This window comes from Accipiter gentilis, chromosome 7 (assembly GCF_929443795.1).
Source record: "Accipiter gentilis chromosome 7, bAccGen1.1, whole genome shotgun sequence".
Lineage (NCBI taxonomy): Eukaryota > Metazoa > Chordata > Aves > Accipitriformes > Accipitridae > Astur > Astur gentilis.
The window spans coordinates 34,297,093-34,324,378 of NC_064886.1; the positions used below are offsets into that span (position 1 = coordinate 34,297,093).

General features: G+C 37.7%; 1 protein-coding gene across 2 annotated transcripts in view; it reads right to left on the reverse strand.

The window, feature by feature from the left end:
* BEAN1 (brain expressed associated with NEDD4 1) overlaps positions 1–27,286 on the reverse strand; it is a 60,346-nt gene that overhangs the window by 18,457 nt on the left and 14,603 nt on the right. The window lies entirely within an intron of this gene.

Below are 27,286 nucleotides of genomic sequence, written 5' to 3' on the forward strand. Positions count from 1 at the left end.
ATTCTGTAGCATGAAATCAAAAAGGTATGGAAAACTGTCCCACTTAATACTCATAGCGCAAAGAGTTTTTAGGTATGTAAGGTATGTTTGAGGGGTGGATTCTGCTGATCTTACAGCCCTTGCACTAGAACTAAACTTCCTCAAATTCTAATCAAGTTCCTCATTCATACAGTTTTTTTAACTATCTCTGTTGGTAATGTGTCCAACAAGTGTGTACTCCCACTGGCTTTCCATAGCCTTGTTTATTCAGATTTTTGCAAATTCTGTCTTTGAAAGATGCAAATATCACAGCAGCACCAGTTAGTTTAAGTCACAATTGCAGGGAATTGACACCTGAACTGAAAGTCCTGGTGGATAATTTAATACATAATTTTGGCTGACTTGCAAAGATAAAAGGGAAGAATCAACTTTGTTGCCATTATGATGAGAACGTGAGCCTAGGATATGAGGTTGCTCCATGCACTATCAGGCTTGTTGTCTTCAAATTGAAGTCAAATAGTACTGTAACTGGAGTTGGTGATAAACTTCCTGTCAAGTTCAGTGGGAAAGAAAAAAGGCTGCAGTGAGTGCTTTTGGATCTTTTGAAACTTGGACAACTTCTAAATGATCCTCTTAACAGGGACTGTCTAAAGAAAAGAAAAGTAGACTAGATTTTCTTTTTTTTTCTTTCCAGTTGTGTATGGAAGCCAGCTGGTATCTTAACACATTGACTATTTTTGAGATTCCTGTGGTGCCACACAGTGTGAGCACTAATATTTGGTCCTATTTTGCTTTATAGGAATTTAACAGGTTAGCAGTGACTTCAGATAGAAAGTACTCTCTCATACTCTCCACTTGTACTTGAGGTATTAATTTTTTTATTTCAAGACAGCCCATTTATCTAGCACGTTCTCAGGGCTTCCTTACCTGTTCCAAATCTTGTCTATTTTACCTTGTTTCTCACCATCATGAATCTTTCTCTTTTTTTATGTCTTAGACTAATTGAACCAAGTCTCTGCTAAAGACAAGATACATTACAATATTGCTTTTATTAGAAAGAATGAACAACTCCCCTTACTCTAGCTCCTAGAACAATGTGCAGCTGATAAAACTTCTCTTATGGTATTATTCTCAATTTGGCACTGTGAGACTTCACAGACTGACTTACTACTACTGGAATTGTTGAGGTGACTAACAACTACAGAATGAGATGCCCTGTTGATATAAATGCTTTGATTTTGACTTTTTTTGGGGGCAAAAGACTTTACGTTACTTTTGGCAAAGGAACATCTTACAAATTTTTCTCCTTTTATCCAAATACATATTTTGGTAAACTGTACATTTCTGTATATAAAAATGCTATGTCTCTTCATTCAGAGTTGAAGTATCTGGAAATTTATGTGAAGCCCATAAATGTAACAGCAATAGCAGAATGCTTTTTTTTTTGAGGTAAGTTGTATTTTTTTCATGAAACTGCAAATTGTAAACAATACATGCATAAATATGAATACTTTATATCTAATCCTCTAAATATGAAATATATTGGATGCAGAAACCGTTGCTTTTATCCAGTGATGGGAGTTGTGTAACTAACCAGACATGGCACAAACGGAACATGCTGGCTGTTGCAGTCGAGAATACAATGCAAGGGGCACATGTGGCTGAGCAAGCACTTAATTTAGAATGAGAGTACTAGTGGAAAATTGCCTGTGCTATCAATTCAATGTTAGACAATAAATTAACTGTCTGCAAAAACCCTTAAATATCATATTATATTATTTCACCCAGTGCTCCTGCATCTCAAGACACCAACTTGTAAAGTAACTCCACGTAAGTGAAGGAGGTGTAGTACAACTTGACTTTTTTTGTGCATGTTGTGCTTCCTCATTAATGTGTCTTTGAAGGGACACTTCTTATCCCTTTCTAATTTGGCAGAAAGTAATGTTGAAGTTTCAGTTGGGTCACATCCTGTCAGAGTGAAATGTCTTGGTGTGCAGATGTGTCATGGGAGCTTGGTTCATCCAAGATACAGCCCTTTATTAGGAGTGGCTTCTCTCTTCTTCACTGGCTTTTACCTGCTCATATCCCAAATGAGACAGAAGGGAAGCACTACATATAAATGAAAATCACTTCTCTCCATACTGAATCAGCTGGGGGGTTTTGTTTGTTTGTTTTTGGTTTGTTTTGTTTGTTGGTTTTTTTTCCTGAAGGCACATCAGCTCTAGTGAAGCCACAATGGTCTCTGTAATTGATAGGATTTTCTTTGTTCCCTTGAAAAATCAGAGATGATTTTAAGGCTGGCTCTTACTAAGATAACTAAGATAACCAAATCTCTTCCCCTGGTTTAAAATCTGTCTATCATCTTAATAAAGATGATAATTCATTCCTCTATCACTGATGGAGAAGATGAGACATGGAATGGTTTTGTTTCCTAGACTGAAATGTGCATGAACAGCTCATGAAGAAGTGCTGATGTGTTGTACTGGAAGGATTTTGTGTGCAGAATCATATACCTCTACATCCCTGCCAGCCTCAGTTAAGCCTTGTGTGAGTACAGAATGGGCTTACTGATTACTTGCTGAACTAGAGCTGAAGGACACTGACAGAACAATGTTGTATTACATGTACACCCTGGGTCAGTACAAGTTTTTGGGGGTTGATGACCTAGCACCTCCTATTAGCTTTAAATATGCTATATTAAGAAAGTGTACAGGACTGGAAACGAGTAGGAAGAGGCTTAGAATAGGATAGGGCATAGTATGCTTTGATTTTAAAATAATCACAACAAAGTATCTCAAACACCGAAGCAATTTAAAGCATGTTTCTGATAGCCTTTTTTTTTTTTTTTTTTAATCCCTGGTTGGGACAGTGTTGGAATATGCAGTTTCTTTATCAAGGGAAGGAGACTGACAGATAGCAAGAAGGAGTTGAGAGGTCCTAGTGAGGCACACAGATAAGCTGCATTAGTGGAATTGATGAAGATGTTGTTGATTCTGCTTTTATGAATGGTTCTTGTTCAAAGATGATTTAGTCTGGCCCATAGTGACTAGTTGGATTCTGCACTTCCTACTGTACTGTGAAATCAGACTCTGGCTGCAGTTGCTATCAGGCTGCTATCACACTGCTTATTCTGTAGCTCCCAGGCAGGAGTTCACAAAATGAGTAAGGTAGGTGCATTACAAAAACAAGCTGAAAAGGTTTTGGAACACAGGCACTGGCTTTGGACAGAGTATGACTGTAGCAAGGGAGACAGGGATATTATTCAAGTCACTGAATGCAAAGGTACCCCTGTAGGACCTAATTTTCTTTTTTTTTTAAAAAAAGGTCTCTGTTGGATTCAAAGCTATTCCATCTGGATCCTGAGGAAGGCTAGAACCTCTCACTTATGTTAGATACATACCAGGATGTCATCTGCTTATGGGACTTACCTTGGTTATCCCAAGTATATGTCAGGAGTGGCTTCATATCAGTATCTGGCCTGTATTTGATTTACATTATTACTTTGTTCAACTCTTATTTTTGTGCAAACAACCTGCCAGTTTTAAATGGAATGGCAATTTAACAGTTTTGATTTTATTTTTTTTAACCTTTCCAATCCTTAGGTGTAGTGAAAGTATTAAAAAAAATTCAGTAATTCCATAAAAGGAAAAGCTTAGGAGAACAGCTCAGCTCTGTCAGACACAATATTGAAGTCAGCACATTCTCCATAAAACACCATGGATGGATCTATGGTTTCTTCTCAATCCCTGGTTAAAGAGACCCACGTAATGATAAAACTGGAGCCGAATGCCCCCCCCCCTCCCCCCCCCCCCCGAAAAAAGAGGAAAATACTGCGCTTTTTAGTAATTCTAACCAGTTTGGATAGGGAAGAAACTGGGTATGTTCTCCTCAAATAGCTTCTCACAATCTACTTTCTGTCTTCTCGCAAGACTACTTTCTGTGCTTCTGGTGAGAGGTTAATCTTGGCATGCCTATTGTTGAGTGCAGATAGGATCTACAGCAACTGTGATGGCAACTTATTAAGGTAGGAATAACTAGGGACCCAGAAAGACTTAAATACTGAGTAAGTACAGGGAGTTTGTAGCTATTGTTAAAATATAGAAGATGGAAAATTGGTCACTGAAGAAAGAGTTTTGTAGGTCTGGCTATGGCGATTGCTTGTGTCAAGTGTAATGAATTAGGTGGCACTGCCTTAACATTTGAATGCGTTGAATGCTTGGGTTCTTTAAAGCAGCTATACAGTAGTGCAGACTGCCATGCTACAATGCAAACTCACATCTGCATGTTTTTGACACCAAAAGAATAAAACCACTTAGCTTACCAGTTATACTCATTCAGCTATGGGAACACTGCGCATCATAATCTTCCTACGTTCTAGAGGGATATAGGAAGCAGATAGGGACTGCTACCTTAGTATGTTTAATGTTTAAACAGTGTTTAAAAGGAACTGATGATGATGCTAAAAACAGGCAAGGCTATTGGTCCTTTTGCGTTTATCTTACTGTCTTGTAACAAAGTTTAGCAAATGAGTGGAAGACTAGAATAATCTGGGAAACATCCACTCTATAAATCAGTTTTACAAGAGCCATACAAATAGTACAGGGAAAGGAATTTTCAGTTCGGGAGGCGCAGGAGCATATTTAATTCTCTCACACTGCTTGCCTCTGCTACCTACAGCCTACAGGCCAGTCACGTGTTGTCCTCCTGTTCTGTATGCTCTTCTGATTTGCACACATAAAATTAAACTGCCTCTTAAGCTACAATTGATATTCAATAATAAACGTGTAGGAATTGCTTCAAACTTTTACCTTAATGTGGCTTGTAAAGGGCATCATATGGTATATAGATTCATAGATTAAGATTGGTTGATCTAGTTTAACTCATGTATATTGCAACTCAAAACTTTCATCCAGTTACTGCTTATGAGAGCCCGTTACCTTGTGCTTGATAGTAGCTTATCTTCTGGAATGGTACTAAGTAGTTATTTGACAAAGTCAATGAATAAATACATTTTTGCTGTCAGTTGTTGCAACTGTGACATTTAAACGGTTCCGAAAACCAGATGATATTCATTATTATTTTTAAATTTGAGGTAGAAATCTTTCTGTAGCAATGGTTAACTAGTCTTGCCTGATTATTGCTAGTGGGAGATACTGCAGCATAATCCAAACCCATAGGAATGACATTAACCAGGCAGGGCCCACAAATTTAGACTACGGTTCTCTGTAGCTCACATTGCCTCTTTGATCTTTCTCACTGCATATATATATATATATATGTTCTAATAATAATTAAAACTTTTCACTGATTAATAGTAAAAAATCAAAACTTTATTCAGACATGAGACTGTGTGATAGGGACATTTCAGTTTTATCTGATGCACTCAGCTTAAAGGGAATTTGGAGCATACTTACAGGTACAAAAGCTGCCCATGACCTTGAGAAGCTCATCCAAGGCAGAAAGGGTGGCCTTTCCTCTGAGATATCTAACTCTGCCTTTTTATCATGTCTGTTGGCTATCAGATAATGACTTTTCTCTTCTTGCATTGACATCCTTATTATAGAGCCAGAATGAATAAGATTGGATCACCAGCAGCCTGCAAATTGAGAATGTCAGAAGCAAAGAGAATGTGGCTGCAGAAGGGCTCAGAAAATAAATCTTTTCAGATGCTGTGGCTTTAGGGTATTATGTTGATGTCACAGCAGCATGTATAGGTGCTGTTTCAAATTAACAGGAAAAATCTTCCAATTTTCAGATCCATGGTCTATTTTATCAACATGATAAATACCACTGCAGTGAAACAAATCACTCGAAGTGTAACAGCCCACTTTGTGATGGACAATATATTTCTTCCTCTATTTTCTCATACACAAACAACTTTGAACTAATACAATTTTATAAGCAGGACCCGAACCTATTACTTTTTTCAGAAAGTCTGTATTAGGGCTTGGAAATAAGTATGATGAGAATCCTATTTTACCCATTAAAGTAAAGTTACCTTCATAAGCTCAGATCCAGCTTAGGTTGGTAGTGACTTGACCAGGGCAAAAGCAATTTTTTTTATTGTGAGAAACTCTGGTATTTTGGCACATAAGCTTCTCATATAGAATTTGGAAAAAAAATATAGCAATATAATAATTTTTCGTTTTATTCTGAGAGGGAAAGGTTTGAAAAAATGTAATTGGAAAATAATTATATATTTTACCTCAGCAGTCTGCTTGAACTGTGATCTGGATGTCTTGTGTTCTCTTTAGGAGGTTGAGCTCTTTCTGAACAATATCTACTGTGACCTAAAGAGGTAGCTATAGGGCAGATGACAGCTCATGGAAGATGTAGCCCAGGTAGGAAACCTAATCTATACTGGGGGGGATGGGGGGAGACCAACCCAACCACCAAAATTTTCCACAGAAAAGTTCCATTCTTTACAAACTTTACTTTCCGCTTCCACAGAGAAAATGAGAGGGCAGTGATGAAATTCTTGCTAGCTCTAACAGTAACAACTGGTGAGCAGCTGACCTGTGTTCTTTTGCCTGCTGTATGCATCTACGAATCTGCAAATCAGCTATCCACTTCTATTATTATCATACTGGCTGAAATTTATGAGACTTTTTCAATGATGAAGTTTCATATTTTCCTTGTGTTGCATTGAACTATTCAACTGGCTCTACTAACCAGCATCTTTCAGCAATCATTAACCTGCTCACATGATTTGAAACTTCTGGAAAAGAGCTAATAAAGATGCTATCTTTAGCATTTGAGGTTGAACTACTAACTGAGCTTCAGGAATCACGTCCACCTTATATATATCTTGAACACTCCCAGAGTGCTTGTGGTTATGTGCTGCTTCTTATTTAGGACTTTTGCTAATGAAATAATCCTATTTTTTTCCATCCTCATCTCCAGTCTTCAATAGTAGTAATCTATTAAAAAAAAAAAAAAAAAAGAGGACTGATTCACATTTACTGCTTAGAAAATAATGACAACTGAAATACTGATCTATCTAGTTATGTAAGGAACTGAGCACTAAGACAGAAACCTGTTAACAAATGCTAGAATCCAAGGATCTTTCTTTAAGAGGTGATATCATATGTGATATATCCTTGGTCTTTCTTTCAAGGTGACTTGAATTTTTTAAAATAATTAAACTGGTTTTGCAGTGTTGTTATGCACTTCCATATGAATTATAGTATTGATGTCACAGAGTATACAAAGCCTATAGTATGACTTAAATTATCATTTGTATCTGTAAAAGCTACAGCAGTATCTGTTTGCATAAATCAAGGAGTTTTCTCAAACCATTAAGAAGTGATTTCATTCCTGCAGATTTTGTCTGAACAGGAGTAGGACTTCTGCGTAAACAGCTGCAGGAATGACAATAATAGCAAAACAGATGTTGATTCTTGGGACGATTTCAATCACCTAGTTTCTTTGTTGCTAAAGGAGCCACCAAAATTCAAGGACCCTGAAAGATCTATAGAAATTAAATTACTATTTGAAAAACTGGGGGAAAAAATTCCTTTCTTTAAAATCCCTATTGCTTACTATAGAAGACCTGTTTAGTTAGACGATTGGTAAATCAGAGTACAGGACTTGCCATATATATATGCTGTGCCGTGTCTAGGGGCTGGCTGCATCACATTATGTATTCTGCCTCCTCCCGTATTTATCTTTGGCCGGCAGAGCTAAGCCAGGCTTAAAGAGGAGAGAAGACTCACACCACTGAAGGGCTGGAAAAAGTAATCACCCCACCCCACCCCCCCCCCCCCCCCCCCCCCCGATAGGCAGTGGTGTTTTTCTGGAGTCGCATAACATTCTGCTGCCTTGCATATATAGCTTATTTTATAGGTTCCACATAGTTCCTTCTTATAAATATTATGATGTTGGTTGCTTTCCATTTGAGATGGCAGAAGAACGACTTTAAAAACAACCGACCACCCCCCACCCCACCCCCAACAAGTGTAGCCTTTAGGGAAGTACATTTATTCACCTTTCTATATAAACTGCAGCGTGTATATGTGTGTATTTTAAATATAAAATGTAGCTTCCACTTCAAGGCTAGTTTCAGCATAGGGTAAACATCAATAACTGCTAGAGATGAGGTAGCTACACCTTCCTGTCTGCTGGGAAGTTGGAAGAACTCCTGGGTTGTTCCCCAAATAGAAGACACGTGCTAAGAAGGGCTGATATTTACAGGTGCCCTGAGAAACATCTGTGTATGCTGCACCATTTTATATCCAGGCAGTTAGAAGTCTAGGCTGTGGGTATTCCTCCCTGTTCTTAAAACTAAGCTATTTATTATTTTCAAAGAGGATTTAAAGAAAAGAATATATTTCTGCAGGAAACAGAAATTGCAGTGTGCATTGTTCTGCATTGCTACCGAATGAGATTGAGTGAGAGTAAGATTGAGAGAATAGAAAGATGCAGAGTAAGGCTAGAACAAGAATTTTGGCTTTTTCTGAGCACGCTGTTTCTTAGATTAGACTCCATTTAAATAATTATGTGTTATGGGAAAGTTAATTAAATTTTGAATTACAGAGGTTTTATAAATCCCTTTATAATGAATGGTGTTGCATGTAGGTTAGAACCTCTGCGATGCCCACAGAGCACCCTTGACAATGTCTTAACCCGGAATACTGACTGTTTTTAAGGCTACCTAGTTTTTGTGGCCTTTTGAACAAATGGGACCAGAAAATGGTTTAGTCCCAGAAAATAAGCATGCCCTGCAAGGGGTGGTTCTAGTAGGGCTACCTAAATGAAAGCTCTTTTAGGGATACTGCCTGGAACAACAGGGAGAGAGAAATACCATCCAGCTTCCACCTTCTCAAAGTAGCAGCTTCATTTCAAAGAGATATGCTTTGTATGTTTAGTCTAATGTTAAAGGTCACTAATTGTTCTTCTTGCAGTTTATCAGATAACTGTGATTTCATCTCTGGACACAATTGCTATTTTGGATGAGGCAGAATGATCTTTGTTTCACTATTAGCCCACCACTGCAGCACAAATTGACCCTTGATTGTTTCCTGAGCCCTGCTGTTGACTCCTAACATGCCTGTATGCAAACCATCCTACTTGCTTCTATTAATATTCATAGTGGAAATGTGTCTGTTAAATTGTTCCTCATTTACCCACTGGAGAGGAAAAAAAGAATTTTTGAAAAAAGCTATGGGATTCTTGGTGGAGAAACTATTATCTAGGCTGATAGAAAATCCTCTTCTATCCCCTTTCAAGTGCAAATATATGGAGAAAGGTATAAACAACTTTGTAATAGAAAAGGAATTTATTTCTGTTCCTGGTTAACCTGATCATACATGACTGCAAAGAGATTTTCATCTGCATACTTACTAACAGCAAAGACTTTTACAATTGTTGATTAACAAATTAAAAAAGAATCACACCCCCCTCTCCCCCCCAACACCTTCTTCAGTTTCCTCGTATCTGCCTTAATTATTCATTTCAAATATGTGCTGGCAGATAAGAGTTATATTGTTAGGCTCATAATGAGGCCAAGAGGATTCACATGGTGTGGCCAGTTAAGGTGCTTCTATTCAAATTAACTAAACATACTTCTTTCCTGCCAAAAAGGTATATATTACATTATAGTCCTGCAATACAGGAGAACTCAGAATGTCCTTCAATATGTGGGTGATGTAAAGAGTTCACATTAGAAGAATTTATCACCATCTCAAAGAGCCTGCTAAACTTAGATACGTAAATTGTATGCACCGGCGCCTATGTGGACTCCTATTTGCATGGGGTAGCTGGATACACTGCTACTTCAATTCTGGTGTGAATATATGAACAACTTCAGTTTCTTATGTGTGAACAGTCAGATTAAAAGACATTAGAAGATTAAAAGCAAGTTGAAATTTTATATTCTTTGCATTAGTTGAGAATGATTTTTTTTTTTTGTTTTGTTTTGGTGAAGAAACTGACAGCATGAAAATAGCTCCTATTTCATATGACACAGTAGAAATTCAATGTGTGAGGTGGAGGAAAGTGAATGCTATTCTGAAAAAGGCGTATTCATGGAAGTGATGTAGCACTGAAAGGAATAAAATGGTGCTCAACGGTTACTAGAGGAATATCAAATCCTAGCAAAATACAATGGGATATGTGTTGTCTGTGCTGGATGCTATCTTCATAATGACCTTGCAATTAAAGACTTGGGGAAAATCCCTTCCAACAGCAGTAGAGTCACAGGGCTTTCAACAGCAGTGAAAACTTGGTCCTTTCCTGTGAAAAGGTCCTATGGCTCTTGGAGGTGACCAAGTAACAACCACCATGATTGAACCCCAGGGCTGGAATTCGTATTTTACACCAGTGATCTCCACAGGTCACCTGTCCAAAGTCTGGTGAGAGACACAGCTGAAATCTGAGACTTCCACCAAAGATCACCAGTCTGCGTGAATTTTAGCTAAATGACTGAACCAACTGCATGCTAAGACAATATGGAAGCCTTGAATTTAAATTGCTTAAAGCAAGAGCAATGCCATAACTGATTAATTTGCTGAAATTGAAGAAAAATAACCTTAGAAAAGGTGGCTGTTTTCTCTTTAAAGCTCTTGTGCTGTGATGTTAAGTATGACCTCCTGATGGTTGTTGTAACTGGATAGTGAAATACGTAAAAAGCCGAGATAAGCCTCATATTAATTTTCAACAAGCTAACAGTAAGTTTTTGATCCGCTGTAGAGACAAGATGTAAACTCAGAATTACCCTAATTTTGAAATACTACATTACCTTGGAGTAGCAGGTGAACAGCTATTTCTCAGAATTTATAAAACCATGGACTTCACAGCATATCCTAAATTGTATAATTGTACTGGCAAAATGCCCAGTTAGAATGGCAATGGAAAGTGGATACTTTTTTGATTGTTTTTTTTTATATATATATGTTTGTGTTTTTTTTTTAATCTGAAGTGCCCAGTGTCCTGAAGCTTGAGGGCAAAACATTAAATGGGAAAGGTTTGAAATCTCTGCATGTATCAAATAGTTCCTTTAACTCCTCATTCTTGTCTTGTGCATCACAAGGTATCTTTTGAAGGGTCTTAACTGAGTGGTGAGGGGTGTCTTGAAACCGTACTACAGTGATATGTTGTTAATGTCTTGGAGAAGGGAGAGCTCCTGCCTTCCATTGTAAATTGGTAAGGGAATGTGGTTTGAAGTTAGGTGTGGGGTTTTTGGTTTGCTGGTTTGTGTGCGTTGTTTTTTTGTTTGTGTGTGGTTTTGGTTTGTATTTTTTGTTGTTTGCGGGTTTTTTTTGTTTTATTTTGGGTTTGGGGTTTTTTTGGTACTGGAGATAAAGGGACAGATTGCAATTCTTTACCAAGGAAGGTATGAACACTATGCAAAAATAAAATCTTGTTTGAACCCCTGCCACCATCTAGATAGCTTCTGCACTGGTATTAATTGGAGAAGTGTGCTAGAAATGTTAACAAGGATAACCACTATGTTTTATGGAGCTACACCTACAACTTTATAATGTTCAGCCTGTGCATGTTGTCCTGCTACAATTTCTTCTAAAAGCTGTACTGAATATCATATAGAGCAGGGACTTTCACTTTAGATCCTCTCATCTCTCTTGTGATGACAGCATATGATACAAGAAATATCATGCTGTTTGGATTATTAAAATAATTAATATTTACTGTGTCACTTGTTAGTACTATCTTGTTAAGTCCTTCTGGGGATGAGATCACAGATTTTTCTAACTAGCAGCTGCTGCATAGTTTCCTACAATACCAGATTTTAAGGTTGGGCCAAGGAAGACAGCATTGATGATAAAAACAGATGGCCTCATTGCTAACAATATACCTGAGATTGCAAGCACTGAATGCTTGTGAAGGTGTGGGCAACCCTGTTGATTCAGGAAGTGCTAAGACTGTTCAGTGAGCTTTTTGGTTCTGAAAGGAAAGTCACTGCTTCTGTTCATCTTCTATATTACTTAGAGATAAACCCTGTCTGTGAAGAAAGATTAGAGATACCCTAATAATGCATATGTTTATTCCTCATGTTGCCCTTTATCAGTGTTTCATTACCCAAAAACTCTGCAAAGACAAACATATACATATCAACCTCAGAAAATTACTGTGATTGAGATAAAAAGTAATGAATAATGCATAATGCATTAATTTACAATATTTGTCAGGATGATTACTGACTGTATGAATTATGGTCCTATCTCCTCTGATTAATTTAGCACAAGACTTCTTTTTTTTTACTCTCTCACTGTGAGGTAGATATCACTGTATGCTGTAATTTCTTTTGCACTACTAATCTATCCGAAAAAGTCTTCATCTCTACTAGTTCCTGAATCATTATAGGAGGAATCAGTACAGTGTCCAGTCAAATTATCTTGTGCACTGGCTCAGTTATTTGTTCATCTCTCAATTATTCCCAAACATGAAATTACAAAGAAGCAGACACTTCACCAAGTGGATTCCAAATGAGCAGGATGTCAGTAAAATGTGCTGGGGGAACGCTGTCTTTTTCAAAACTGGATTATACCAGTTTACATGTGCAGGTTTAATGTACATGCATAATGATCATGGTATGAGATCATATTAATTATTCATCCATGCAAGCATCTGTAAGTTAGGAATGTAACTGTAATCAGTATTTGCAAGCTTACTGAATTAGATTTGAAAGACACTGGGCTTTGTTATGGTTCTATTTTTTCAATGAAGCTTTTATTCTTCTCCACTGGAATTTTGGCAAATTGGTTTTGATCTTAGTAATTTTTTTTTTGTAAACTCTGAAAGCAATTTTAAGCAGAGAAATCTAACTCCAAGGTTCTACCTTGTCTTGAAGTAACAATTTTTATTTCTAATTAGTATGTTCCTGTAAAGACAGTGTACTTCATCTTTATTATTGGTACTGAATCACAAGAATAAATGTGGAAGAAGGGTGCTTGAACCTTGGAGTAACATGTAGTTGATCTGCTACATTTGCTTTACATGTGGCTTCTTTAGGGTGACAATACCTTCCTCAGTGGAAGGAGGAAAAAGTCATAGACGAGATGGTAAGAAAACCCTCATCTGCGAGAATGGGATCGTTCTTTCCAAAGACCATTTGTACTAGTTGTTCCATTAAGCTTTGTCCAAATAAAAACACATTTGTGTTTGTCCTAGTAGTTAACACTGAAGACCCAATGAAAACAGTAACACCTTTTCCTTCTGCTCCAGCACCTTGTCTCTGCTCCTTGCACAGAACAGCTTTTGTAGGGTGGACAGGAAAATGATGCAGGAAGTTCAGTCACTAGCCTGTTCAGTTAGGTCAAAGACTGGGTTAAAAGGACTAGATGCCTTATCACAAAAAGCACTCCTGGCTGCAGTGTGCAATTTGAGGCTCAGAGGCCTGGTGAGAGAGAAACGGGTTGCAGCTATGGGCCCCATCAGTACGTACATAACATTTGTATGGAACCCCTTTCTATGGTAGGGATGTGGTGACATTTGTGATGGATGTCTTTGAATTAATGGAATATTTTGCTAGTCTTATTTACTCTATAAACACTGTCCTTTGGGTTCTTATTCAAGATAATTTAATACGAATACATCAAACCCAGAAAACTCATGTCTGCCTCCTACAAATGTGTATATACATATATTATCACAAACAGTTGCTGTGCTATGATCCCAAATCAAGATTAGTATGAAATCAGTTTGCCTAATGTCAGCCTTAATCTTAGCTTTCACTTATCACTCTTTAATAAAGAACTCTTCTCATTCTTGTTGGCAATTTCTACTGATAAAATTAGGCTTTTTTCACTGCAACTTAGCAGACTGAGGCAAGGTTTTCATGTTTCCATAAAGTGGTAGGAGAGATGCTGACTTTAAGGCATGTTTTATTTCCATTTGGTGAATGCCAGTTTGCCTGTCCTTCATAACTGCGGAGGAGACAGAGGAGGCAGGCTTCTCGCCCATCTCTTACCTTCTGACTTGGATGAAACACATGCTAAAGGGAGTGGATTGAGAGCAGAACTATCTCTGTATAACTCTGATGCTGCAGGTACCCCATTTTTCTAGGTAACGTGTGGCAGGGCATTGTGGTTCCCCTATATAAGATGTTCCATGGCTTTTGGTGGGTTACAGAAGAAAAATCTGTGGACTTATTTTGCATTGTGTTAGCTCCCTGCTAGGATAAAATAGTGTCCTACACAGTGAGGATGATGTGGTGCTTGCTGGACTTTGCAGTGGACAGCTACGTGCCTGGAAATCTACCACCTATATATCCAACATAGTTTTTTCTGTCCCAGTAGAAAAGATAATGTATCAGGAACTTGGCACCCAAAGTCTAAATGCTTGCTCCCTTTTCAAAGGGAAAGCGTGGTATTAGTGCTAGAGTAGCATGTTCCCCAACACCACATCATTAAGATGTTAGCATCTTTCATGAGACAAGTCAATTTCTCAAGCACCAAACAATAAACTAAGTGTGCACAATTTTAGCACATTGAGACTGTGACCCCTTTTTTTTTGGCTTGTTCAGTCATGAAATCCCATGCTGACCTCTATTAGTACAAGTATGATCCAATTTTGTCAGAAGAACACTATTGTGTGCCTACTGAAAGGGCTGGCAGCATTCAAATTGCTTTACAGTCTTCTGAGGACAGATGGTTGCACTGAGACTGTGAATTGACACACTGATGCATTTGAGTGGAGCGGTGCTTTAACTGAATGTGTTTCGTAAGTCAACAACCAAAAGGGCAATACCTTAACTCTGCTCTTCCTTGAATTGACTTGTAATTTAAATTAAACCCAATCGACACTTTCTGCGGCACATGATCTATGTCTGATGCTCTGTGTTAAGTCACGTTCTAATTCTGCAGATTTTTCCTGCACTTTCTCTGACCTGTGGAAGAGGGATGAATTACCAGCACACTGTTTCCTTAAGCTGAGCAATTACTTCTAATGAATATTACATGGTTATGTGAAGATAGAAAATAGGAAAAAAGAGACTTGCTATGGAAACATGTGTTTTGTGTTTTTTTTTTTCTGGATGCTTTCATCTCTTCTGCAGTGGGGATTACTGTGCTATTTATTCTTTATGGTGAAAGTATGGCACTTCTGTCTGTTAGATTTTTCATATTTTGCTTTATATTCCTTAAAAAGTGTGAAATGTGAGTAACATTCCTGTACTATCTTTGTGTATTTTGGTTTTGTCCTGATGATGTTTCCTTTCTCCAGAAAACAAAAATTAAGATGTTGCATTATAACTGTCTTATTCATGCATTTTTATCAGCAGGTAAACTTTCTGTCCTTCTTGCTAACTCATGTTCCATGGAGTATTTCCAGAATGGGGTTTCTGTAGTACTTTGTGAAGCCCATGCTGACTACTTTCTCCAGCATAGTACTTGGGGCAAGAAAATGTTTGGAGCCCAACAAAAGCTTGTGGACTGGCCTCACTCTATCTTATTGAAGTGATGAATACTGACCTCTTTGTTTCTGTACCAGTTATGTACTTCTACATGTTTCTGCTGTACTATATTCCTAGTATTGAGAATGAGGATTTCTGCAGTGAAGTATGTGTGAAAAAGAGCTAGCTGGGATACACACTTTATTCTCTTGGTATTAAACTAGTTTCGAAAAATGTATCTCTGCACTGCTGACACTGAGCCAACAGTTTCATTCTGAGAGGAGGCAAGAGAACAATGATATTTGTAATCCCCTGCTAAATGCAAATAAGTTCTGTGTCTCTTCTGGAGATTGCTTCCCTGAGTCAGTGGAGTTCATTTACATTTTGGTGACATCTACAAGAATTTTGCCAACACAGCTTATTATTGCAAACATTGTGTCAGTTCTGACATTTCTCTTTCCTGGGAGAATCCCCAGAATGGCTGTTTTTGTTCTTAGTAGCAGACTTGCGGCTTCATGAGCGGAGTCACACAGAGAGCAACACCAGCCTTAACCATTCCTGTCCCTCATCTGGTAGAGCACCATTCCCTGAGTTAACCCACCACAGCTTTTTATGGCTATGGTGTGAAGCACACTGTGAATAAAAACCTTCCCCACAACAATTTTATTCTGGAAGCAGAATCGGCACCCTGGCCTTGCTCCTTGAGCAGAGACAGGATTGGTCCCCAGGCCTTGCTCTAGAGCAGATGCACATACAACTGCATTGACAGAACTCAGGAGAGCCGTGCTGTGGTAGCGGGGCTCACCTATGAACACCAAGCAGATCTAACTTGCAAATAGGCATGTAATTCAACTTCAAATTAATCCAGCACTTCTGGCACCAGGCAACTGAATCTGTGGAAAACAAAGGCTATCCCTGTAAATGCACTAAAGGTTATTATAAAAGTATGCTTAATTCCCAGCAAAGAATCTTTTTTTCCCATGTAACTATTATGACAAGTGCAGCATTACAAAGATGGCGAAGGACTTATTAGTGCTTTAGGCCAGAAGCATCATCTGAGTTAGACCGTGAACTCTTTAGTCTTCCTTTCACATATCACTGGTTTTTCTATTTCTCTGGCTCTCCCACACAGTAGGATTGAAGGGATTACTTCTACTTCTCTCCTCAGAGAAGGACGTCATCAGGGTTTCATTCATTTATGAACATCATCTACTACTTCTGTGAATTACTGTTCTTTATGAGAGTCTCCAATGATGCTGAGTAAGATAGATCAGGAGAATATTTTGTTGTCTACCATTACATTTTTTCCCTGCTTATGTATTTGTATATAATATGCATTTATTTGCCACTTTTCTCTCTGGAACGAAGCCTGGCAGCTATAAACACTTCTCTTGCAATGTAATGATATGAACAAGCCTCTTCTGTTAGCCACTCAGATGAAACCAACCAAATTACTTCAGTCATGACTTATGGCATATTTGAATTTAGGATTTCAAGAAGGCTTTACGCCCCCAGCCCTGCTGACTGTTTTCTGTTTGCTCTTCATTTTTCATCTTATTCTCAATTCTACTGCATATAGTGTTTCCCAATAACTCATGTTTTGTAAAGCTTATGTGCCAAAAAGCTGGATTCTGCTAGTTATTTATAAAGAGACTCTGGACAAAGAAGTTAGGCCTCAATTCAGGAAAGCGCTTACGTGCATACTTTACGCACTGTAAATGCATTCTTGATTTTAGTCATACAAAATTTTCCAATTCAGGGAGCACTGAGATGCATGTTCAAAAACTGTCACTGTTTTACCTATTTACATTGTGGGAACAGTATTTGCCTAGCTGATGGGCTTTTTCTTCTCATTTTGAAAGTTTGTATTATAAAAGCGCTATAATAAAAACTACTGAAATGTTTTAAAACAACCTTTTCTGAAATTCACAAACTTCATATTACAGCTGAAGAAAAAGGCATATCAAGATGACTCTTTAACTAGATTAGTTTCTTGACTGTGTTTGTGGGTTTACGGAGCAGCCTTTGGCAGGCTGCCTTGACAGGAACTCCCCTTTTAAACCTTAGCTTCTCTTCCTGATAAAAATGCAACCATACAAAGAAATATTTAAATATATTTCAAAATATAACAATAATACTGATCATTTCTCACTATGAAACTGAACTAGCCATTCTTTATATCCTATCAAATAATTTAGTATTATTATCTCTACCTTGAAAATAGCTGTATTTAGCAGAATTGAGCGTTTTCCAAGTTCTTGGGGCAAGGGGCGGTCATTGTCAGAATGACTGTCCCATTTCAGGAAGACCTGGCACTGGCATCTTTGCTTGCTAGTACCTGATCATACTCCTTTCTTAAGGCTACTGATTTACATTAGCCATTGCTAACTTCTCTAGCTAGGAGACAAAGGGTGCCAGAGCCATGCAGGCTTGCCTTTTATGTTTACTGTATGCCAGAATTATATGCTTAGTTGTTACTTTCTAAACCCTCTGTTCTTTTTAGCTATGTGCTTATGAAAAGATAAGTTGTCAAATTACAGATGCATAATACAGATAAAAGTTCTGCTCTAATTGTTACTTGAGGGCTATTTCAATTATGTCCATTGTTCATTTCTGCTTACAAAATTTGGTAGTATGTGAGTAGGATTTTTACATCAGGCAAGATTAACAAATACTGACCCTCAGCAGGTAGTACAATATGCATTAAATAAAACTTAATGTCAGCAAATAAAAGAGAAAAATATGCTGAATAAACATAATGGCACTGGAAGAAGCAGTCTTTCAAATTAATCCTCAGAAAGGATAAATAAAAGTTGTAAGAGAAGAGGCTACTGTTGTAATTAGTTTGATAATCCAGACTAAGGTAGTACATGAAATTTATAAACAAGTCCAGCAACAGCATTTTTGTATGCAATAGGCTGCATATTGTTGTAATAGGGAAAGAGTAGACAGTAATTTCCATAATAATCTAAATTCTCCTAATAAAACAGAAATAAATTTCATGAATGCTCTAAAGAACTGAAATCTAACTGGAGGCCAAAGCATCTTCTTGTGACTAAGCAAGCAAAGAAGAAATAGAAGTAACAAGTAGCAGTGAATTCAGAATTTAATTGCATGATAAAGATTGTTTAAACTATCATTACAACAAACAATTTGATGTCTTAAGAAGCCTGAATTAGTCAGCAAGATTGTAAGAACTGATTTACTAACGTGTTTCCAAATTGGATGCAGTCAGGTTTTTTGCCTTCCCCCCCTCCCTTTATCTTTTTTTTTTTTTTTTTTTTTTTTTAATTGGGGTGGGAGGATGTTGAAGTCTTTTTCCTAATAGAGAAGCCTGTATTATAAAGATATTCCTGAATATAAGGAATATCATTCTATTGCTTCATAACAGTGCTAAAGTGCCTATAATACAGCAACTGTCAAAGCTGACGTATAGTTACGTATATTTGTAGATGTATATGTGAAGTTAAAGGAAGATGAAATGACTTCTCGGGGAGAAATTGGTAGACACAGGACAGACTGTGTCTCTTGAGTTCAGAGTTCTTTCCTGTTAGACAGGTCCTCTGACATGCCTTCCATTTGTGTTTCCTACAATGATCACTAAAACTAGGTTTTCCTGTCTCTTTCAGTGGTGCCTAACAGTATCACACAGATTAAGAGCAAGTATTCACTGACTTTTAGAACTTCACTTTGGAGCTTATTTTAGGAATCAATGCTTTCTGGGTCTCCCATTGGGGCAGTAAGAAGAGACTGGATGCATCTACAGGGCAGGTTGAACCTCTATGAAATCACCTTCCCAAGTACCTGTCTGTCTCTACTGATAATCTAGAGTATGTAAACCTGTACTCAGAGGGTCTGTGTATCTTCCCTGAAACTGTTCGCAAGGACTAGGAGAAGCCTGGATACAAATTTGCAAGGAGATTGTGAAATGGCAAATTCCTTTCCTTCAGTTGGAATAAATTTAAAAGGACATCTAATAGACTTAACTTGGAATTAATGGAAACAAAAGAATGCATTCATTAGGTTAAAATTTAAGATTTTCAATGACTGTTGTCACTCTATTATCTCAAGTGCTGTTATGTTCATGTAATAGTTGTTTAAATCCATGCCTCCATTAAAACATACTTTTCTGACAAGAACTGCCCAAAATCAAAGTCTGGATAGTATTCAAACATACTTTCCTTAACAGTCTCATGACAAGAGTATGTTAACCATCCTGGTTAACTCTAGGCAGAACTATCTAGAGAGAACTTTCTATAGGCAGGATTACCTGCGTTGAGTGTATTGGGTCTTTTATATCTGAACTGACGTCATATGGTATGGAATATCTGTTTGGTTAGTTTAGGTCAGCTGTCCTGGTTATGTCCCCTCCCAAGATCTTGCCCTGCCCCAGCCTGCCATTGAGGGGAGGGCAAAAATGTTGGAGAGACAGCCTTGATGCTGTGCCAGCAGTGCTCAGCAGTAGCCAAAACACTGGTGTGTTATCAACACCTTTCTAGCTACTGATTCAGAGCACAGCGCTACGAGGGCTGCTATGGGGAGTATTAACTCCACCTCGGCCGGACCCAATACAGTGAGTTTATATAAGCTGCATAGAGAGTGATGGAGATTATTAATCTAAATGGCCTGTGGTACTTAATAGAAAGGCAATCTGTGGGATTATTTGTGTAGATGTAGCTTTTAGAACAAACATAAACCTGGCTCCTGTTAATATAAGCTTTAAGTAAAGTCTTCATTACAGGGTTATTTTAAGTTTTTGTGCAGTGTTTAATTATTTTAATAATAAAAAGATAAGTATCAAGTGATATAAAAGACACTTTATTTCTTTGGTGCAAAAGACTCCAGTCATGTAACCCTTGGAAGGAGGAGCAATGACTGCACAGATTATGACTATCTTAGGCTTCAGTGGGGCAAATTCTTTGGTTCCCATGGAAATGTATGTTTAAATCTGAAGCAGAATTTTAGCCTTTCATACTACTTTCTCATGGTTTCAGGATAGTCTCTATATAGATAATACAGCCTTAAAAAAAAAGCACATAGGTAATTTGAGACACTAAAAGATAGCTAAAATCTTTGTATGCATGTAAGCTTCTATGCTAAATAGTTGGCTAGAGGACTGGAAAAGGAGTAGGTGAAGGCAAGTACATCTTAAGTGCTACAGGTCAACACTATTTTGCTGAGTGTATTTTCTGAGAAATGTATGGTTAACCCTTGCGCAAAGATTATACATTTGATTTCCTCTTACGGCAAGGGAAATACTAGCTTATTTTCTCAACTGGAACAAATCCATGCATTGCTTCTCAGGGCAGCTTCCCTTGAGTACATGCACTACAACGCTTTTGTTAACACTTAGCAGTGGTTCTACTGATTCAAGAGGATTGAACAGCGAATAATCACTGTCAGTCAAGTCAAGAAAAGAGAGCACCAGAAAGAGAAAGGGGAGAAAGAGGAAGAAAGATAACAAATGCATTTTTTTCATGTGGTGATTCTGGTTGACATACAGGAAGGAATAGGCAAATATATTCATACTTGAAATACACTTTAAATAGTTCATGTTCTTTCCCATTAGGCTGAATTTCATGGTAGCTGCACGTTAAATGAAATACTTTTATGTCAGTTTTTTGCTTCTTAAATGCTAAAATTAAGCTCTGAGAGTAAGCTAAGAAGTAACTATTTTGTCTCTGAAAGCAAAGATAACTATGGAGGGTAAAAATTAACTGAATTGTGAGGACTTAAAATCCTGCAATATGAAATAAATTCCTGTTTTATTTTTTCTTTCTATGTTAAGGCATCTCTATTACAGAGCTGTGTTTATGTATGTGTATATACACATTACTTGTTGGTAAGCATATACTGTTGGTTGTGTAAGAATCCTCTCTGTGAATGCACACACATAGCTCGTCAAGCTGTTGTTGATTACTGTGATGCCATAAACAGGCTTTTAGGAATATCAGAGCTATGGCTCAACACACCGACTGGTACTGTTATTCTTTACTTATATTACCATAATGCCTAGAAGCCATGGTTAGGAAATGAAGTGTGAGGTGCTACAAAAAGAACAAAGATTCCCTCCTCTCAAAAGAACTTAGCCTGCATTCTTCTTGTTTGATCCACTACTTGCTGAGGCTCTTCCTGCCAGAACTAGACTATGGTTTGTGGCATCTTGTAGCAATATGCTAAACGTATGATGGAAATCTCTCCTGGAATATAGCCTCACTGGAAAGTCCGCTCTTACTCACAGTAGATACTATGGATGTTGATTTTGAGGACCCAAGATTTTCCCTTTTCGCTTCCCCCTGAAAATTAACTTTACCATGGCTAGCTGCAAGGCTTTTCCTGTACATGCCTAGGTCTGAAAGGATGTGTAAAATACTATAGCCTGTCTTTCCTTTATAACCACCATTCTGGAACCTTTCTCACTGTCTCAAATAGGAAACATTGAATGTCTCTGCCATTTGCTCATAACTGGACAAGTAATAATGTCAAGAGTTCCAGTGTGACTGGACTGCCTGCAATAGTGGTGGATATCCTCAAAATACCATGGCCTCACTCTTGTCTTACAGCAGTGGGCCATAGGAGATTTCAGTGAGCTACATAATAGCAAAACTGGTATAATACAGTTGAGAAAAAGCTGTCAGTTTTGGTTTTCCCCTTTCCTAGGTATTTATTTCTGAACTCTTTTCCTAGAATCTCTTTTGCCTTTGCTGTTCCCTCTTCTGAGATCCTGCTTACCTGCATAGCTGATCTATTATTCTAAATGAGTGATCTCTAAGCAATCTCTTACTCTAAATGAGTACTGAGACCATATGGTAGTGGTTACTGGTACAGGGAGCCCCCATTATAGACACTATTGTATCCGATTTTATAAATGCTAGAACAAAAGGTTCTCATTTTATTCCATCCCAGTGCTTAAGTATGTGAATCCAGAATATTAGGTTAGGCATTAATGACGCAGTGGGCAGGAGGTGATTTGGAAGTCATTCCCCTTTCACTCTATTGTTAGTCTGCTTCTGTGTTTGATGTACTGTCAGTGTTTTAAGAAGCAGATCTCACACATTCCCCTTAGCTACTGACAAATCCCAAATCCCCTGGAGTGAATGCACATGGGTAGCGAGCACATAACAGCTTGAGGAACATGGCCATTTATTTCTCTGTGTAAGGAAGAAAGGGTTTCTCAGACCAAAAATGAAAACTGTTGGACAAATAAACTTCTAACAGGTATACTATGGGAAAGCCTTTTGTTTTTAAACCTGCACAAAGCACACTTTTCCATGCTTTTGGATTCTATAATCTGAAGTTGTGTGTTTGATTAAAGGCCTGAATACTCACACCAGAGCTGCTAGTTTAAACCTAAGTACCATCAGACAGGATCTAGTCCAGCCCAAATAAAAAAACCACTATGCTTCTATGACTCATTTTTAACAGCTCCAGTGTTGATAGGAATGATTGACCAGTTTTCAGACTGATGGGCTCATTTTCTTGGGGCAACAGGAAAGACATCTCTTCCTTTTACTTTGGTGGCTATATTTCTTCCTGGTTCTTCTGGGTGACTGTCCTATTATATTAGTTGATAGCTGAGACTGAATTGCTGTTTTATTCCGGCTTTGCCAAATGACCTGCATGTGATCAGCTTCCCTGGGAACCCCTGTATGGCTGTAGTCCACCAAAAATTCCACAGTCTCAAAAGCTGATGACAGACTTGCCTGTGAGTAGAAACAACTAAGTACCTAAGTCCTGACTGTAGGTATTTACTGGGGAGTGAACAGTACTACTTTTCAGAAGCACCTGAAAAGGTTCTCATTTTCCAGTTTGATGCATGTTGATCTGTGTTTGAAAGCAAAATTTTTGTACAGATTTTTCAACATGGTTCCAAAAGATATGTGTGGTTTTTATGGTGTATATGCTGCATAACCACTAGTTGTCATATAGAAACAGTATTGTTACTGCTGTTTCAGCTTTACTAAAAGGTATCTTGGGTTTCTAGAAACAGAGGTGGGGGAAGAAGTAGAACAAAATTAAAATAGAAAGAGCAAACAAAAATAACACAGTAAAGCATGTTATCAGCATTGAAAAGTCTTTTTGGACTCTGATAAACATTCCATATAATGAATTTAAGAAACAGACCTCTGCACACACTATGCTACAGTATCACCAGCCACTTGACAATGTAATTAATTGATTGTATCACAAAAGTGCTTTGCTAATTACACGGAAAACAGTCTTGTGAGTAGTAATCGGAGGGTTCGTTTGTTGTCCTGTTGAGCGCTGTGCAATATGCTTTTATGTTGAATCCTTCCACTAGAAGCAGGGATTATGATCCGAACAGCATTTATGGACACTTCCCTCTCTACATAGTACAATATGTGGACCTCCTATACTCAGGAATTTTTAGGCTCAAGAAGTAATCTCGAGCCTACTTTCTCAGGGTCAAGGTTTCAACAAGGTATGCTTCAACTAAAACAGATGCTTGTAAATATACTACCATCTTCTCTATGATAGTTTTTCTCCTTTTGCTAGGGGTTACTCTCCCCGTAATTCTTGAGGTTCACAGAAAACTTCCTAATAAGCTGTTGGCAAAATCTGAGGAGCTGATTCAACCCCCCTATTTAAATATAAAGCTATCCTTCCTAGCTGGTGGTGTCTTTAGTGGAGATTAGGGAGCACTCACTTTAAGCACTCCATCAACTGGTTTATGAGAATGATTTCTTCTAGTTAGTGGATGGAGGTGAGCAACTGTGATGGCATCTTTAACTGACAGAGCTTGATCTGGAGAAAAGAGCTGGTCTACAGCTGTAGGATACAAATGCTAGATGAAGAACTGTACACCATAGAGGATCCTCTCAAATCTTAATAAGATTTAATGCCAAGTGCTGCTTAAGCTTTTCACTGCCCTCTGCATAATTTCAGGCTGTACGCATAAAATCATTGATGATAAAAACACTATTCCAACAACAACTTTAAGCAATAGAAAGGGATTTAAACTCCAGCATATGATTTTCAGTTTCCCTAACAAAATAACTTTGACAAGGGCTGTTTCCACAGACAACTCAAAAGGTGGAATATGGCTTTATTCTGTTATTTTTTTTATGCTGAAATTTATAACATGATAAAAATGGAAATTTTAACCTGTCTATATACTAGTTTTACATTATGATTTATGGTGAGAATTATAAACTTCTATCCGAATGGAAACTCATTTCAAAACATCTGCTTAGCATCCACTGAGGCATTTGTAGTCAAGGAATACCATATTGTGTGGCAGAAATTTGGACAATAGCTTTTGTTTGTGTTTAAAAAAAACCAGCTGTCTTTTTCCTCCTCCTTCCCAGTTAATTCATCATAACTACAGGTAGCAATAGGCTCTATTGCATGCTGGTAATGTGCATTCATAAATACACAGACCAGTGATGACACTGCTGACTACCAGCATTTTGACTTAGAAATACTACATCAGCTTTTGTCCTTGAAGAAACAGAAATTGAGCAGAAGGTCAAAATTTTCACTGGGAATCTGTGTGCGTGAGTGTGGGGGAATGCAGATGTGGCCTCTAAGCATATGCGGGGAGTTGATGGCCACACATTTTTTACTAGTAATTGATTGATAGCTGTAGCTCTATAGTATGCTATGCTTGCCTGTTGCTAAAAAACAAGTTTAAGTGACTTAATGCCACTTATCAAAAGGTTTTTAGGTTGTTGAAATAATCATATGAAAGTAAATTTCTACTGTTCATATATATATGAAATCCTTTTTAATTAAAAAAAAAAAGTGACAATCCCCATGTCTCTGAAAACATCAAAATAAGAAAACAACATTCTTATGTGATAGATCTATTTGCATTGTTAATCAGTTTCCTTAAACAGCATGATAAATTGTCCAAGGACATACAAAGTAAGAAATGGTTAAGTTATATGATTGAGACAAGCTTTAAAGATGTCTATTACTAGCGCTTTAGAGAAAAACATGCAATAAGGGAACTATACTTCCCTCTTAGTACCTGGGGTTTTTTATTATGTATGGGTTTCATTTGAAGTAGATGAAGTTTTTCTTGGCCAAAATAAAAGAAAATTGAATTTCTGAATGGAGATGCCATTAACTGTAAAGTAAATGTAACAAACTTAAGATGAGAAAGAAGAATGGTAACTAATATGTAATATGGCTCAAGGGTGTAAATGACTGTTGCCTTCAGTGGGCATCACAGGTTCTTGGATCCTACCAGGAAATTCTACAATGTATTAGGATGAAATAGACTGAATGAACAAAGGTGTTTTGTAACCTATGGGCTAAATGTTTGGATTTTGGTATGGCAAAAGCAGAAAGTTAGACATAAGAACAATTAATAATTCAAATGGAACGCCTCTATCTTATATAGAAAGAAAAAGAATAAAGATGATACATATATATTTATATATACATATATACACACACCTCCCTATATACATATTATATCATGTTACCTATAGATTAGTCACAAAGGGATTTTTTTTAATACACAAGTACTTTTTACATGTGCTCATTTAGCCACATGTTCAAACATGACTTCCCAATGCAAATGCTAACTGTGTATGGAAAGCTGTCTGTCATCTTGCATTCCATCTAACTCTGTCACTGCCTTGTCCTTTACTACTAGGTAGCAGTGCTATTCTGGACAGTATGAGACTGAAGGAAATGGTACACCAGATCTAACTGCATAACTGTTCTGTGTAGATTTTCTGTTGGTGCTGATCTTCTGACAGGTCTTGCTGTTATTCAGCGAAACCAACATGATGGAGGTGCTTTGGCGCTCGTCTGAAACATTTCTGTGTCTGTGAAGTATATACGAAGTGACAGATGTTAGTGCCTCGCTGGATGACACTCTGCTCTCAGGTTCATCTGTGAACAGCAAATCAGTCTTCCCATTGAAAAATAATGAATTTTTCCTCTAGGCAATTTTTGACTTGTATGTGCTTCTGTAACCATTGCAAATGATCTGCTGTTTTTTGGGTTTGAGCTCTTGACTACTGTAATGTGTTCAGAGCAAACCTGTGACTATTTGACTCTATTTTGTCAGCTGTCATTGTTGTAGCTTTTTCTTATTAGCACTGAATTGACAGCTTTGCATTTAGAAAAAAATATGTATTTACATATATTAAGAAGAGTTTGTGGCTACTCACTACTTACTTTATGCACACCTTTACAGAAGGGCAGAAAATAATGGCTATTTATATGCGATCTAAGTTGCTGAAAGGTTTTCATGCGATCCAGGCAAGAGATCATCAAAACTGATGTGTTCCCGTTAAATCTTCCACAACCACACCCAATATGTCTTCTCAGAGAAAAAAAAAAACAAACCACGTGTCTAGCTCTAATCTCTGCTGATTAGTTGGGAATTAAGAGCATAAGAACCTGAGGTCTTGCCTAAATTCAGGTCTTGTGTGTCCTCCCATACATGTCAACTGTAGCCCTTCTGAGTTCTCAATTATAAACTCATATTCTTTCATGCTCCATGGATCTGACCTGAATCCTGCTCTACTTAATGGACTATGATCAATTCTATGGAGTGCTTGTGTTGCCTGAATACTTGAACTCCACTGTCAAGCTAGGTACTGGGTTGTGACAAGCATGGATCTGTAGACTAAACAGTTGGTGTTGAGAGCCTGCTATCTTTCAGAGGATTTTACTTTGGATTAGCTCTATCTTGCCTCCATGCATCTGAATGCCCATTAGAGGATGGAGTGTACGAGGCTCACTCCTAAAACTCATTTTTTGGTTTATTTTCGTCTTAAGTGTATTGCCAGTAGCTGTCAATCTGCTCTCCCTGTTGTAACTTCTGGTCTTTTTGCAAAATTGCAGCTACGTTCTTCTGCGTACAATGTTGTGTTAACTAAGAACTCCCGAGTTTGCAAATATTTTTGGCAAGTAATTAGTGACAGCAGTATGTGATCGGTCCTATTTGTACCATGTAGAATAGAGCTCTAAAAG